We start from the raw sequence: 12,380 nt of genomic DNA on the forward strand, positions 1-12,380 counted from the left end.
CCAGTAATGCTCCCCAACTCTTCCTGCGCTACATTGACGACTGCATTGGTGCTGCTTCATGCACCCATGCTGAGCTTGTCAATTTCATCAACTTTGCCTCTAGCTTCTAGCCTGCGCTTAAATTCACTTGGTCCATTTCTGACACCTCTCCCCGCTTTCTCGACCCCTCGGTTTCCATTTCTGGAGACAAACTGACTACAGCTAACTTTTAGAAAACTACCGATTCCCATGGCTATGGCTCCTTAGCTTCCCACCCTGTCTCCTGTAAAATTACTTGTTGCGTATGTGGTCTGGTTACACAACAATGCTATTTAAAAAAAACGCTGGAGATGGGAGCCAAGGTTCATGGTTCTTTACTGGCAGAAACCGAACTCGGCACACACGTACAGATCAATACGCGCCTAATAGTGCATGCTCAATATGCGCCTAATAACGCATTCAACCACATGTTACTAGAACATAAAGTAATCCCTTATTATACTGTAGGCTATATGGTACATGACTATTCCCTTTTCTCATTTCCTTCGTTTCCACTGCATTTATTCCCAGGGTGTGGCTTTCCCTTCCAGGGCATCAGAGATGTCTTACTTCTTCAAAGAACGGGATTTCCCTTCCTTCACCATTAATGCTGCCCTCACCCACATATCTTCCATATTCCAGATATCCGCAATTACCCAACCTTCCTGCTGCCTTAACGTGGTTAGAGTTCCTCTTGTTCTCACCTACCACCCCAAGAGCCTCCACATCCAACACATCATTCTCACTGATCTCTTCCATCTTCCAAGCGATCCTACCACCAAACGTACATAACCTTTATCTCCCCCCACTCTCCGCTTTCTTCAGGGCTCAGTCCCTCCGTAATTCCCTTGCCTAGTCATCCCTCCCCATTAATCTCCCACCTGGCACCTGGGAAGTGACAGACATGCTGTACCTGTTCATTTACCTCTTCCCTTACCCTCATACAGGGCCCAAAACCGGGGGTGGTAGACCGTGGAAGTGCGTGGCAGGAGGGAGGAACGGAGCTTGTTTTGCTGCTGTTTTGTTACATGCTGTGTTCTGTGTGGTTCTGCTGAGTATCGTGAACATGCTATGTTGACGCAGAAATGTGTGGTGACACTTTTGGGCAGCCCCCAACACACCCTTGTGAAAGCAAACAACGCACTTCACCGTATGTTTTGATGTACATGTAATAAACAAACAAATCCTGAAACAGTTTCCTCCAGACAGCAGGTTTACCACTTGGCACATATAAAATACATAACAGGTACAGTTTAAAACTTCTACTTCAGAATATTGTTCAAAAATATGAAGCAGAAAACTAGCTGTTATATATATTTCATCTTGTTCTCACCCCCCACCCCATGAGCCTCTACATCCAACACATACTCAGTCCTGCTGAAGGGTCTCGGCCCAAAACGTCGACTGTACTCTTTTTCATAGATGCCGCCTGACCTGTTGATTCCTCCAGCATTTTGTGTGTGTTGCTTGGATGTCCAGCATCTGCAAATGTTCTCTTGTTTGTGATATACAGTTAGGGTTGGTCTTGCTTCCTGCCATCATTTGCATCACATTATTTATCCCAGGATACAGTTAGAACCCGATTCCCCCTGAGCTGGACCAATTTGAAACCTAATTTCAACTTCAAGCCAATAGGGTCATATTCCCATATGACTACTGTCTAAGGGAGGTTACAGGCCAGGAACTGGGAAACAGAGTTAATACAGATAAGTACTTGAGGGTAGGCATGGATACTTCAAGCTGAGGAGCCTACTTCTGCACCGTAGCACTCTGTAACTTGTGGCTAAAACACAACCTCTGCAACGAAACTTCTGGCAGCACCAGGAGTGTTTCAGTTCCAATGATGTTCCAGAGCGTTTAGAATACTTAACATGCCACAGGCAATCGCAAAGGGCAGTGAACCTGTGGAATTCATTATCACAGACAGCTTGGAGGCCAAGTCATTGGGTATATTTAAAATGGAGGTTGATAGGTTCTTTGTTAGTAAGGGTATCAGAAACTACAGGGAGAAGGCAGGAGAACGGGGTTAAGAGGGATAATAAATCAGCCATCATCAAATGGTGCAGCAGACTTGATGGCCCAAATGGCCTACGTCTTCTCAACTTACGACATGGTTCGGTTCCTGAGAACTATTCATAACTTGAAAGTGAACACAAACAGCATGTGGGAGAGAAACGCAGAAACTTCTGTGACAGAAGAGCAAGCAGACATGGAAAACACTGCTGCCACCAGCCAGCCTGTCCAACTCAGTGAGCTAGTGAGTCTGCTCAACCCAGCTGCTGATTGTTGCGGCCAGGGGGAGAGGAGAGCAGAGAGATGGCACATGGAAGCACACGGCAGGAGATGCCAGCAGCCCCACAGCCGCACGTAAATCCAGTCCCATCCGTCCCACCGGTCTTCCAGATATTCAGTTGTTTGTATTAGGGTGACCATAAGTCAGGCACCTGTAACCCAGGGAGTACATATAAACTTTCTCCCATGCTCCAACTTCCTCAGATCCACTAACCTCAGGAGGATTGAGCACTATTACGTTGCTCACTCGTCACCAGCACAGAATTAGAATGTCTACACCTGCCTTAAATTGCAGAATGAAAGGACACAGCTCATGGAGAAATAAAAGCATTTGCTCTAACATACATGCCACCCAACAGTGAAGGGAAATGGAAGAAACCTGAAGGCAAATCTCTTAAGTAGAGGAATAAACATGGGGTTTTTTATCTACTGTAAGATAAAACTGGCAAGAAGAGGCAGAGAGAAAAATCCCTTTTACAATGCACTCATGAAGATAATCTCCTTTTCTGCCACGGATTGGCACTGGCGGGAAAAGTTGTTCATTATTTTTGTTCCACAACCTTCATTTGTAGTCACCTGAGGTCCCTGAACAAAGTTCAAAGTAAATTTATCATCAAAGGACAGATATGTCACCATATACTACCTTGAGAGTTGGCTTCTTGCAGTTACAGGAAAATTAAGAAAGACAACAGAGTTTATGGAAAACTATAAGAAAGAAAGACTGACAAACAACCAAAGTTCAAAAGAAGACAAATTATATAAATAATTTTTAAAAGAGTAAATAACTGATACTGAATTGTATCGTCCTTGAAGGTGGATCTATAGGTTGTGGAGTCTGTTCTTTGTTGAGGTGAGTGCTATTATTCACAGTGGTTTAGGAGCCTTTAACACAGCTCTGCCTCTGGGTGGCAAGGAAGTGCCCAAGCCCCCAAATGCAGCCTGAGTCACAGCAACGGTATTGTCACTGTCGAGCTAGCTTACTGCAGGCAACAGCAAATGCTCTTAAAACAGCAGCAACCCATTTTCAGAATCAGAGTCTGGTTTATTATCACCGACATATGTCATGAAATTTGTTGTTTGTGGCAGTAGTACAGTACAATACATATAAGGTAAATTACAATTATGAAATAGGTAGAAATAAATAATTAGTGCAGAAAGAGAACAAAACTTATTGAAGCAGTGTTCCTGGGTTTATGCTCATTCAGAAATCCGACCGCGGAAGGGAAGAATTGTTCCTAAAATGTTGAGTGTGTGCCTTTGGGCTTCTGTATCTCTTCCCGGATGGTAGTAATGAGAAGAGGGCATGCACTGGGTAGTGAGAGTCCTTAATGAGATGATTTTAGAGTGCACTTAAAGCAAGACAGAAACGTTGCAGGTAATAAGCAAATGCAGGGATGGCTTAAGCACCGTTTTAATGGAGAGGGAGAAGTGACAGTGTCTCCGTGCAGCAAGCTCCATCGGCAGTCTGTGGTGTCACTCATCCAGTCATCTACCCTCAGCAAGCTAAACTTGATTCCAAAAACATTTGGAGGGCCCTAATGTATAAGAACATAACATAAGAAATAGGAGCAGGAGTAGGCCATCTGGCCCATCAAGCCTGCCCTGCCATTCAATAAGGTCATGGCTGATCTGTCTGTAAACTCAGCTCCATCTATCTGCCCTTTCCCCCATAACCCTTAATTCCCCTACTATGTAAAAATCTATCCAACTGTATCTTAAATATATTTACTGAAGAAGCCTTAACTGCTTCCCCGGGCAGAGAATTCCACAGATTCACCACTCTCTGGGAAAAACAGTTTCTCCTCATCTCCGTCCTAAATCTTCTCCCCTGAATCTTGAGGCAATGTCCCCTAGTTCTAGTCTCACTTACTAATGGAAACAGCTTTCCTACTTCTATCTGATCTATCCCTTTCAAAATTTTGTATGTTTCTATAAGGTCCCCTCTCATTCTTCTGAATTCCAGAGAGTATAGTCCCAGGCGACTCACTCTCTCCTCATAGGTTAACCCTTTCATCTCTGGAATCAATCTGATGAACCTCCTCTGCACTGCCTCCAAAGCCAGCATATCCTCCCTCAAGTATGACCAGAACTGCACACAGTACTCCAGATGCGGCCTCACCAGTACCCTGTATAATTGCAGCATGACCTCCCTGCTCTTGAATTCAATCCCTCTAGCAATGAAGGCTACCATTCCATTTGCTTCCTTAATAACCTGTTGTACCTGCAAGCCAACTTTTTGTCATTCATGAACAAACACTCCCAAGCCCCTCTGCACAACAGCATGCTGCAATCTTTCACCATTTAAATAATAACCTGCTCTTCTACTATTCCTTCCAAAGTGGATGATCTCACATTTACCAACGTTGTATTCCATCTGCCAGACCTTGGCTCAATCTATCTGTATCCCTCTGCAGACTCTCCACATCCTCTGTACAATGTGCTTTTCCACTCAGTTTAGCGTCATCAGCAAATTTTGCTATGCTACGCTCAGTTCCCTCTTCCAAATCATCAACATAAATGGTAAACAGCTGCGGGCCCAGCACCGACCCCTGCAGCACCCCACTCACCATGGACTGCCAACTGGAGAAACACCCATTTATACCAACTCTCCGCCTTCTGTTGGTTAACCAATCCACTATCCATGCCAATACACTTCCTCCGACTCTATGCATCCATATCTTACTTACAAGTCTCTTGTGCAGCACCATATCGAACGCCTTCTGGAAATCCAAGTATATGACATCCACCTGTTCCCCTCCTATCCACTACACTCATTATGTCCTCAATGAACTCCAGTAAGTTTGTCAAACAGGACCTGCCCTTTCAGAATCCATACTGCGTCTGTCTAATGGAACCATTCCTTTCTAAGTGTTTTGCTATTTCTTCCTTAATGACAGCTTCAAGCATTTTCCCAACTACAGGTGTTAAGCTAACTGGCCTATAGTTACCCATCTTTTGCCTCCATCCTTTTTTAAAAAGTGGCGTGACATTTGCTGTCTTCCAATATGCCAGGACCTGCCCAGAGTCTAGAGAGTTTTGGTGAATGATTACCAACGCGTCCACTATAACCTCCGCCAATTCCCTCAGCACCCTGGGATGCATCCCATCAGGCCCAAGGGACGTAGCTACCTTCAGGCCCTCTAGTTTGCTCATCTCTATCTCTTCAGTGACAGTGATTTTATCGAGGTCTTCACCTCCCATTTCATACAAAATGTCATTCTTTGGCATATTAGATGTGTCCTCCAACATGAAGACCGACACAAAACAGTCATTCAGTGCCTCAGCCATTTCCTTATCACCCAATATTGATTTCCCCTTCCCGTCTTCCAAGGGACCCATGTTGACTTGAGCCACCCACTTCCACTTTATATATTTATAAAAACTTTTGCTATCTGTTTTTATACTTTTTGCTAATTTACTTTCATACACTATCTTCCCTTCCCTTATTTCTTGTTTAGTTGTTTGTTGTCGCTTTTTAAAGTTTTCCCAATCCTCCAGTCTCCCACTACTCTTTGCGACTTTGTACACGAGCTTTTAATTTGATACTATCTTTTATTTCCTTAGTTATCCATGGCATGTTAGAATGGCCAGCATTGTGCCTGACAGTTGGATTTGACCAGACTGACCATTTTAATCTTGAGGAGAATTAGTTTTGGATGCATCTTCTAGTACTAGACAATGGTGGTTCAATTCCACTCTGCTTCAGGACTCGGACTTTGTTAATTTCATTAAGGAACAGATTGATTTTTTCTTTTCAGCAAATTTTACAGAAGAAATTTCCAGTGGGGTATTATGGGATGCTTTTAAAGCATATATCCATGGGCAAATTATTTCATACTCTGCTGGATTGAAAAAATGAATTAATAATGTTGAAATAATAATGAAATTATTAATTCTGATTGACAAGATTAAAGAAATTGATAAGAAATATTTTATAGCTCCCAGTAATGAGCTTTATAAAAAGAGAGTCGAACTTCTAATGGAGCATAGTCTATTACTAACAACCTTGATTGAAAATCAATTCATTAAAACTAAGAGCCAGTTTTATACACATGGTGAAAAATCTGGTAAATTACTGGCTAATCAATTGAAAACTGCTTCAGTTAAATGCCAGATTATTAAGATTCATAAACGAGATGGTACTCTTGACGGTTGATCATGATGAGGTAAACAAATCTTTTCAAGAATTTTATACTCCTTTATATCAATCAGAATTTCCTGATGACCCCACTATAATGTGAGGTGATCTTCCCGGCCCATTTCTACAGCTCTCTGACAACTGCTCAGGGATAGTACTATGTGCATCTTGGACTAGAGGGTCTTTCACAGAATATTTCACATGAACATCATGGGCAGGCCTTCCAAACTGGGCTTTGGGGTGGGAATCAGAAGTTTGACACAACTACCCTACATCTCCATCAGTCACACAGTCCATATTAAGGGATGGGAAATAGAACGCTTCCTTGTCCAATCTAGAGTCAGACAAAGTTGCCCAGTCCCTCCTGTCTTTAATATTGAACGTAGTATCAAGCCGTTTGCCAAAGGTCCAAGTGTGGGTCAATGGAACTATAGAGAATAACGTTCAGCACAGACTAGATGGGCTGAATGGCCTGTTTCTGTGCAGTATGACCCTAACAGCTGCCACGAGACAACCATTGAAAAAAAACGCTGAGCTGCCCAAAACTTGTTGATCTCCCATGTTATGGAGCTGTCCATAAGTGATAGCTAGCTGGGACATTCCCGGGGTGCACCAGTGCCTACTGATGAACAAACTGAAGCTCATTGCAGGTACTGCAAAAGGTCTATGCTGAAGTCATAGATCTGGGTAGCCGCTGCCACTGTGGGAACAGGCATGGTGCAAAGTTTAGGGGAAAAAAAAGCAGGAGAAGCATTGGGGCTTTTTATGAGAACACATTGAATTGATGGAAGAATGAATGTAGAGAAAGACATGCCCCAATAATTTTACAATATATGGGTTCCTTAAGGTTGTGATAGCTGGAGGTTGGTAATGGGGACAAGCTCCCACTACCTATTAAATGCTCCCAGTGGCGTGAGCCTCAGACAGCCTCTGACAACCAAGTCCAGCTGCTAGCCTTCACGTGTGGCTTAGCTACTAAACCCGACAGAACCATTTCTACTGACAGGAGAATTGGCAAAGGCTGATTACTGGCACCTTCAAACCAGTCGCTTCGGGCAGATTGGGCTCATCAGCTGTGGTTGGCAGCTCATCTAGAAGGAAAACTCTGATCTCAAACCACCGCTGTCTTGCGGCTATACCCACTCACGGGGGAAGGCTTCGGGAGTAAGTACCGAGGGGAAAAATCCGGAGCTGGAGTCCCTAAGCCAGTCCTACATTGAGTTCAACACTGACTGGCAACTCCTGCGACGCTGCTGGTACCAAACTGTCTCGGTCTCTGCTGTTCCTATGGGTTCATCAGGTGCGTGGAGATAAGGAACTTGCAACAGCTTGTTCTCCATATTGTACTGCCCAGGCTTGCGTTTCTAGACAGCCAGGGCACAAAGTCCATGGTCAACCCTGACCGGCGGAGGCCTCAGACCTCAGACCGTACATTATAAACATATTTTGCTGAAACATCGCCTAAGTACTCACATGCACGCGCTAGAGCGCGCGCGCGTGTGTATCGGGGGTGTGGGGAGACAATACAGAGAGTTAAACTCTCCGGCATGTTGGAAAAAAAATCACTTTCCTTTCTCTGTGATTCATTTCAAAGTTCAAAGTTGACTTTATTATTAAAGTACATATACATCACCATATACAACCCTAAGATTCATTATCCTGTGGGCATACTCCAACAAATCTACGGAATCCTAACTCCAACTGGAAGAACCAGAGTGAAGAAAACAATTACGTATACGCAAATACAAATCAATTACAATATAAATCGAGAACATGAGATAAAGGGTCCTTGAAAGTGAGATCATGGGTTGTGGGAACATTTCAATAATGGGGCAAGTGAAGTTGAGTGGGATTATCCCCTTTGTTCACGAGCCTGATGGTCGAGGGGTGTGCTCTTGAACGTGGTGGTGCGAGTCCTGAAGCCCTTGGACTTTCTATCTGATGGCAGCAGCGGGAAGAGCGCATGACCTGGGTGGCGGGGGTCACTGTTGATGGATGCTACGACAGCCTTTCATCTACATGCGCTCAATAGCCGGCGGTGATTTACGCGACATGTGCTGTGCCGTATCCATTACTTTTTCTCTCTCTCAGTAATAATACGAGCCCCTAGCTGCTACATACAATAACACAACTGTATCATCACACGTGCCCGAGAAAGAGATGATTTCACTCATCACTCATTCAGGGATCCCCAAGTCTGCCCGTTTCTCTTTAATGGGCCAAGAGGCCGTCCTCCCCTCCCGCCCCCTGCGTCTCCACGCGCTCTTGTTTATAAACCCTTCCCGCTCTGCATCTCCTGCCACTAGCTCCATACAAAAACTAAAGAGACGGCCCTCACTTTACTCGCAGGAGCTGCCTTAATTCCTGCCCTCACCGCCACCCGCTTCCGCTCACCGCAATGACACAACCGACCTGACCATTCATCAGCTGCAGGCCACCAACTTTTATCCTGAGCCCCGACAAAGTAAAGGTTGCAGCAGCCGGCTGTTTAGTCAGCTGTACCCCCGCAACCACTGACACACCTACCTGGTAACCGGCGGCTCGGCATCCAGCCCCTGCAAGCGAATCGCGGGGCTTCATGAGCGATTCTCTCCGCAAGTGAAAATGAAACTAAGCACCGGCCACTGCCAAGGTTTCAAAGAACTCGGATCTGGTTTACAGAAAATCACGTGGCCCTTCCTTCTTCATAAGTGAGGGAAAAACAAAATTGCCGGCTCAACTTAACGCCCATTCGACCCTCTGATTCCTGCCGCTTTCGGCTTCCCACACTCCTCCAGAACAGAGCAGCCACAAGGGGCTCCTCCATTTATTTAGTTATGACTGGAATTTAAAGTCCCAGAGCTGCCAGTTTAGTTGGCACGATGTGAGCGTCACTGTTTGTTGCCAGTCCCTGAGTACAGTGGGAGACCTCTTTCCTGACCCACTGTCGTCGTTCCACTGAACGGAGCCGATGGAGAGGGAACCCCGTGATAATGAGAGAAAGGTGTTTGTATTTACTAGTCAGTCTAGTGTGGAGCTTGAAAGGAAACCTGCGACTGGTGGAATTCCATGTCTTGCTATATATTATTTTCATAGGAAAAACCGCTGGTTCCTGACGTACCATTGGCTAAACCAGTTGGTATGCAGTGTATGCATTGGTAGTGAGGGAATGGCTAGTCAGGTTGGTGATTACGTGGGCTACTTTATTCCGGTGAGATTTTTATCCCTGGGTCACTAGTGGCCTCTGGATGCTGATTCAGATGTAAGCACTTGAGACTGGCTCATCTGCCCTTCGATGTGGGTTTGAAATAAAACCTTCGTCCATTGTGAAGATGGGCAGGGGGATTCCCCTAGTGTCTTAGTTATAGACTGGCACAATACAGAAACAGGCTCTGCTACCTACTGCCAATCATTGTGTCTAATACTAAACCCACATTAATTCCATATGATTTTAAGTCCCAATCATTCAACTATCTGTCAAGATGCCTCTTTGATGTTGTTACTGTTTCTACTTTCACCAGCAGCTCCAGCAGCTCATTCTAAATACCAGGTACACTTTTAGTGAACCCGTTAGATTCCCTTTCACCACACCTGTCTCACCATGAACAAACAATTTCTAGTTTCAGAAGCCTGTAGCATGAGAAAAAGACTCTGGCTATCTAACCTATCTGCGCCATACATATCATGTCACCTCTTTAGGCCTGTGTGGGGAGCCAGAGAGCATTGGGCGCTGAGATGGTTCGAGCACCTGGATTGGTTAATTGTTGCCGAGAGTCATTACCCATTTAGAGTTCCTTGTATTTTTCTCCAGCGACACACTCTTTTGTAATGTGGTCTCCAGGTACTTTCTGCTTAAACTTGTTAAGATTCTTTTGATAGGCTCAGGGATTCGGTATTACTTGTAGTATTTAAACTGACACCTGATTAGCACTTATTGCAGGCTCCCAGTTTTGAGAATGCTACATCTCACGTTGTTGTTTGGTCGAGCCATTGATGTTCTGTTGGAATTCTTATGAATAAACCCTGGTTGATATCTCTACTTTGGAGTCTGTCTCTCATATAACCATGAAAACCATATAACAATTACAGCACGGAAACAGGCCATCTCGGCCCTTCCAGTCCATGCCGAACTCTTACTCTCACCTAGTCCCACCGAGCTGCACTCAGCGCATAACCCTCCATTCCTTTCCTGTCCATATAGCTGTCCAATTTAACTTTAAACGACAACATCGAACCTGCCTCTCCTCTGCATCTGGGTTCCGGCACTGCCAGCACACATTGTGACACCTCTCAGTCTCCTTCACTCCAAAGAAAACAGAACTAGCCTGTCTAATCTCCACTGATAACTCAAACTCTTGGTCAGTAATTATCCCTCAATATTTATGTAACGATAATTGATACTCCTTTAAATGCCTCTTGGATAACCAGAAATCCATGAAAGGCATTAAAATTTCTTTTGTCCATTTTCTAACTTATTGTTTATTTGGTAATGTATTTTCTATAACCTCAGTGAGAACGTTTAAGAAAAATCATAATACATCTCAATTATACCTGTTTTTATCTGAATGAAACTGAAGGTAACTGGGTATGCAGTTCTCATAATCCTTAAACTATAGAACACTCTCAGTAGGTTTCTATTCCCTTGGGTGATATACTGTGAACCAAATTTTTACATTAAAATAATCCATTCTCGCTCTCTCTTTCTCCCTCTATCTCTCCAGAGTCCAGAAGAGGTTCATGAAAATGATCTCAGGAATGAAAGGGGAATTTGATGGCTCTGTGCCTGTACTCGCTGGAGTTTAGTAGAACATGGGGGGGGGGGGGTGCAGGGAGGATGTCATTGAAACCTATCAAATAGTAAAAGGCCTAGATTGAGTGGACATGGAGAGGATGTTTCCTATAGTGGGGGAGGAGTCTATGATCAGAGGACAAGGACATCCATTTATAACAGAGATAAGGAGCAATTTCTTTCATCAGAGTGTGGTGAATCTCTGAAATTGCCACAAATGGCTGTGGAGTACAAGTCACTGGGTACATTTAAAGTGGAGGTTGATAAGTTCTTGATTAGTAAGGGTGTAATAGCTTATGGGAAGAAATCAGGAGAGTGGGGTTGAGAGGCCGTGATGGAATGGGAGAGCAGACACGATGGGCCAAATGGCCTAATTCTGCTCCTATGTCCTATTGTCACTCTCTCTCCCTATCTCTCTCTCTCTCTCTCTCTCTCTCTCTCTCTCCCGCTTTCTCTAGCTATCTCTATATCTCTCTATCTATCCACTTATATATCTATCTCTCTGTATCTCTTTTTCCCATCATAATTATATGAGGTTGGGCATTACGTTAAAGCTTACCCATGTGAAATATTAAAATAGAATTTTACTCTCTCCTTGTGGGTGAATAGGAAGTTGTCTTGACCCTTTTATATCCCTAAATGACTATCAAAAAAACAGATTGCTATTTATCGGGAATTCCTCAGCTCTGAACAAATTGTCTTCCATGGAATTGTAGGATTAGTGTAATAGCCTCCACTCCAAAACATCCGGTATTTTAACAATTGTGCTTGCTCTAACAAGGGAGAACATTGCTATTTTGAAGATAAATACTTCAGCAGAATTCCAATAGCAGTACCTCTTCTTTTCCAGCTTAACAATATTCCCATTTGTAACCATTTCTCTGGGGGCAACCAGAGCTGAATCATATTTTATATATTGAGCCTGTATTAATGGAGGCTTCTCCAAAAATTTCATCTTATTTTTTACCAGGTATAGTACAGAGCACTGCATAAACTTTGATCTGAACAGCCACTGAGACACGTGGAACGGGGATCACATTCTTCCTTCTTTTTATCAATAAGATACGATATAATAACATCCTTCAGTATGATATAATAACTACCTTATATAATCAACAAAACAATTCAAAATTTAAATTGCATAATGCAGCAAAAGATGGTGGA

General features: G+C 43.8%; 1 protein-coding gene across 6 annotated transcripts in view; it reads right to left on the bottom strand.

Moving 5' to 3' along the window:
* nlrc5 (NLR family, CARD domain containing 5) overlaps window positions 1–12,380 on the bottom strand; it is a 218,189-nt gene that overhangs the window by 199,067 nt on the left and 6,742 nt on the right. Inside the window, exon 1 of one of the 6 annotated variants that reach the window (XM_072279469.1) lies at window positions 8,975–9,064. The exons of the other annotated variants lie outside the window; for them this stretch is intronic. The gene's annotated coding sequence lies outside the window, so the exon portion shown is untranslated. Of the gene's footprint in view, window positions 1–8,974; window positions 9,065–12,380 lie in introns of those variants that run through there. 6 annotated transcript variants of the gene reach the window in all.

The sequence above is a fragment of the Mobula birostris genome, chromosome 15 (genome assembly GCF_030028105.1).
Source record: "Mobula birostris isolate sMobBir1 chromosome 15, sMobBir1.hap1, whole genome shotgun sequence".
Classification (NCBI taxonomy): domain Eukaryota; kingdom Metazoa; phylum Chordata; class Chondrichthyes; order Myliobatiformes; family Myliobatidae; genus Mobula; species Mobula birostris.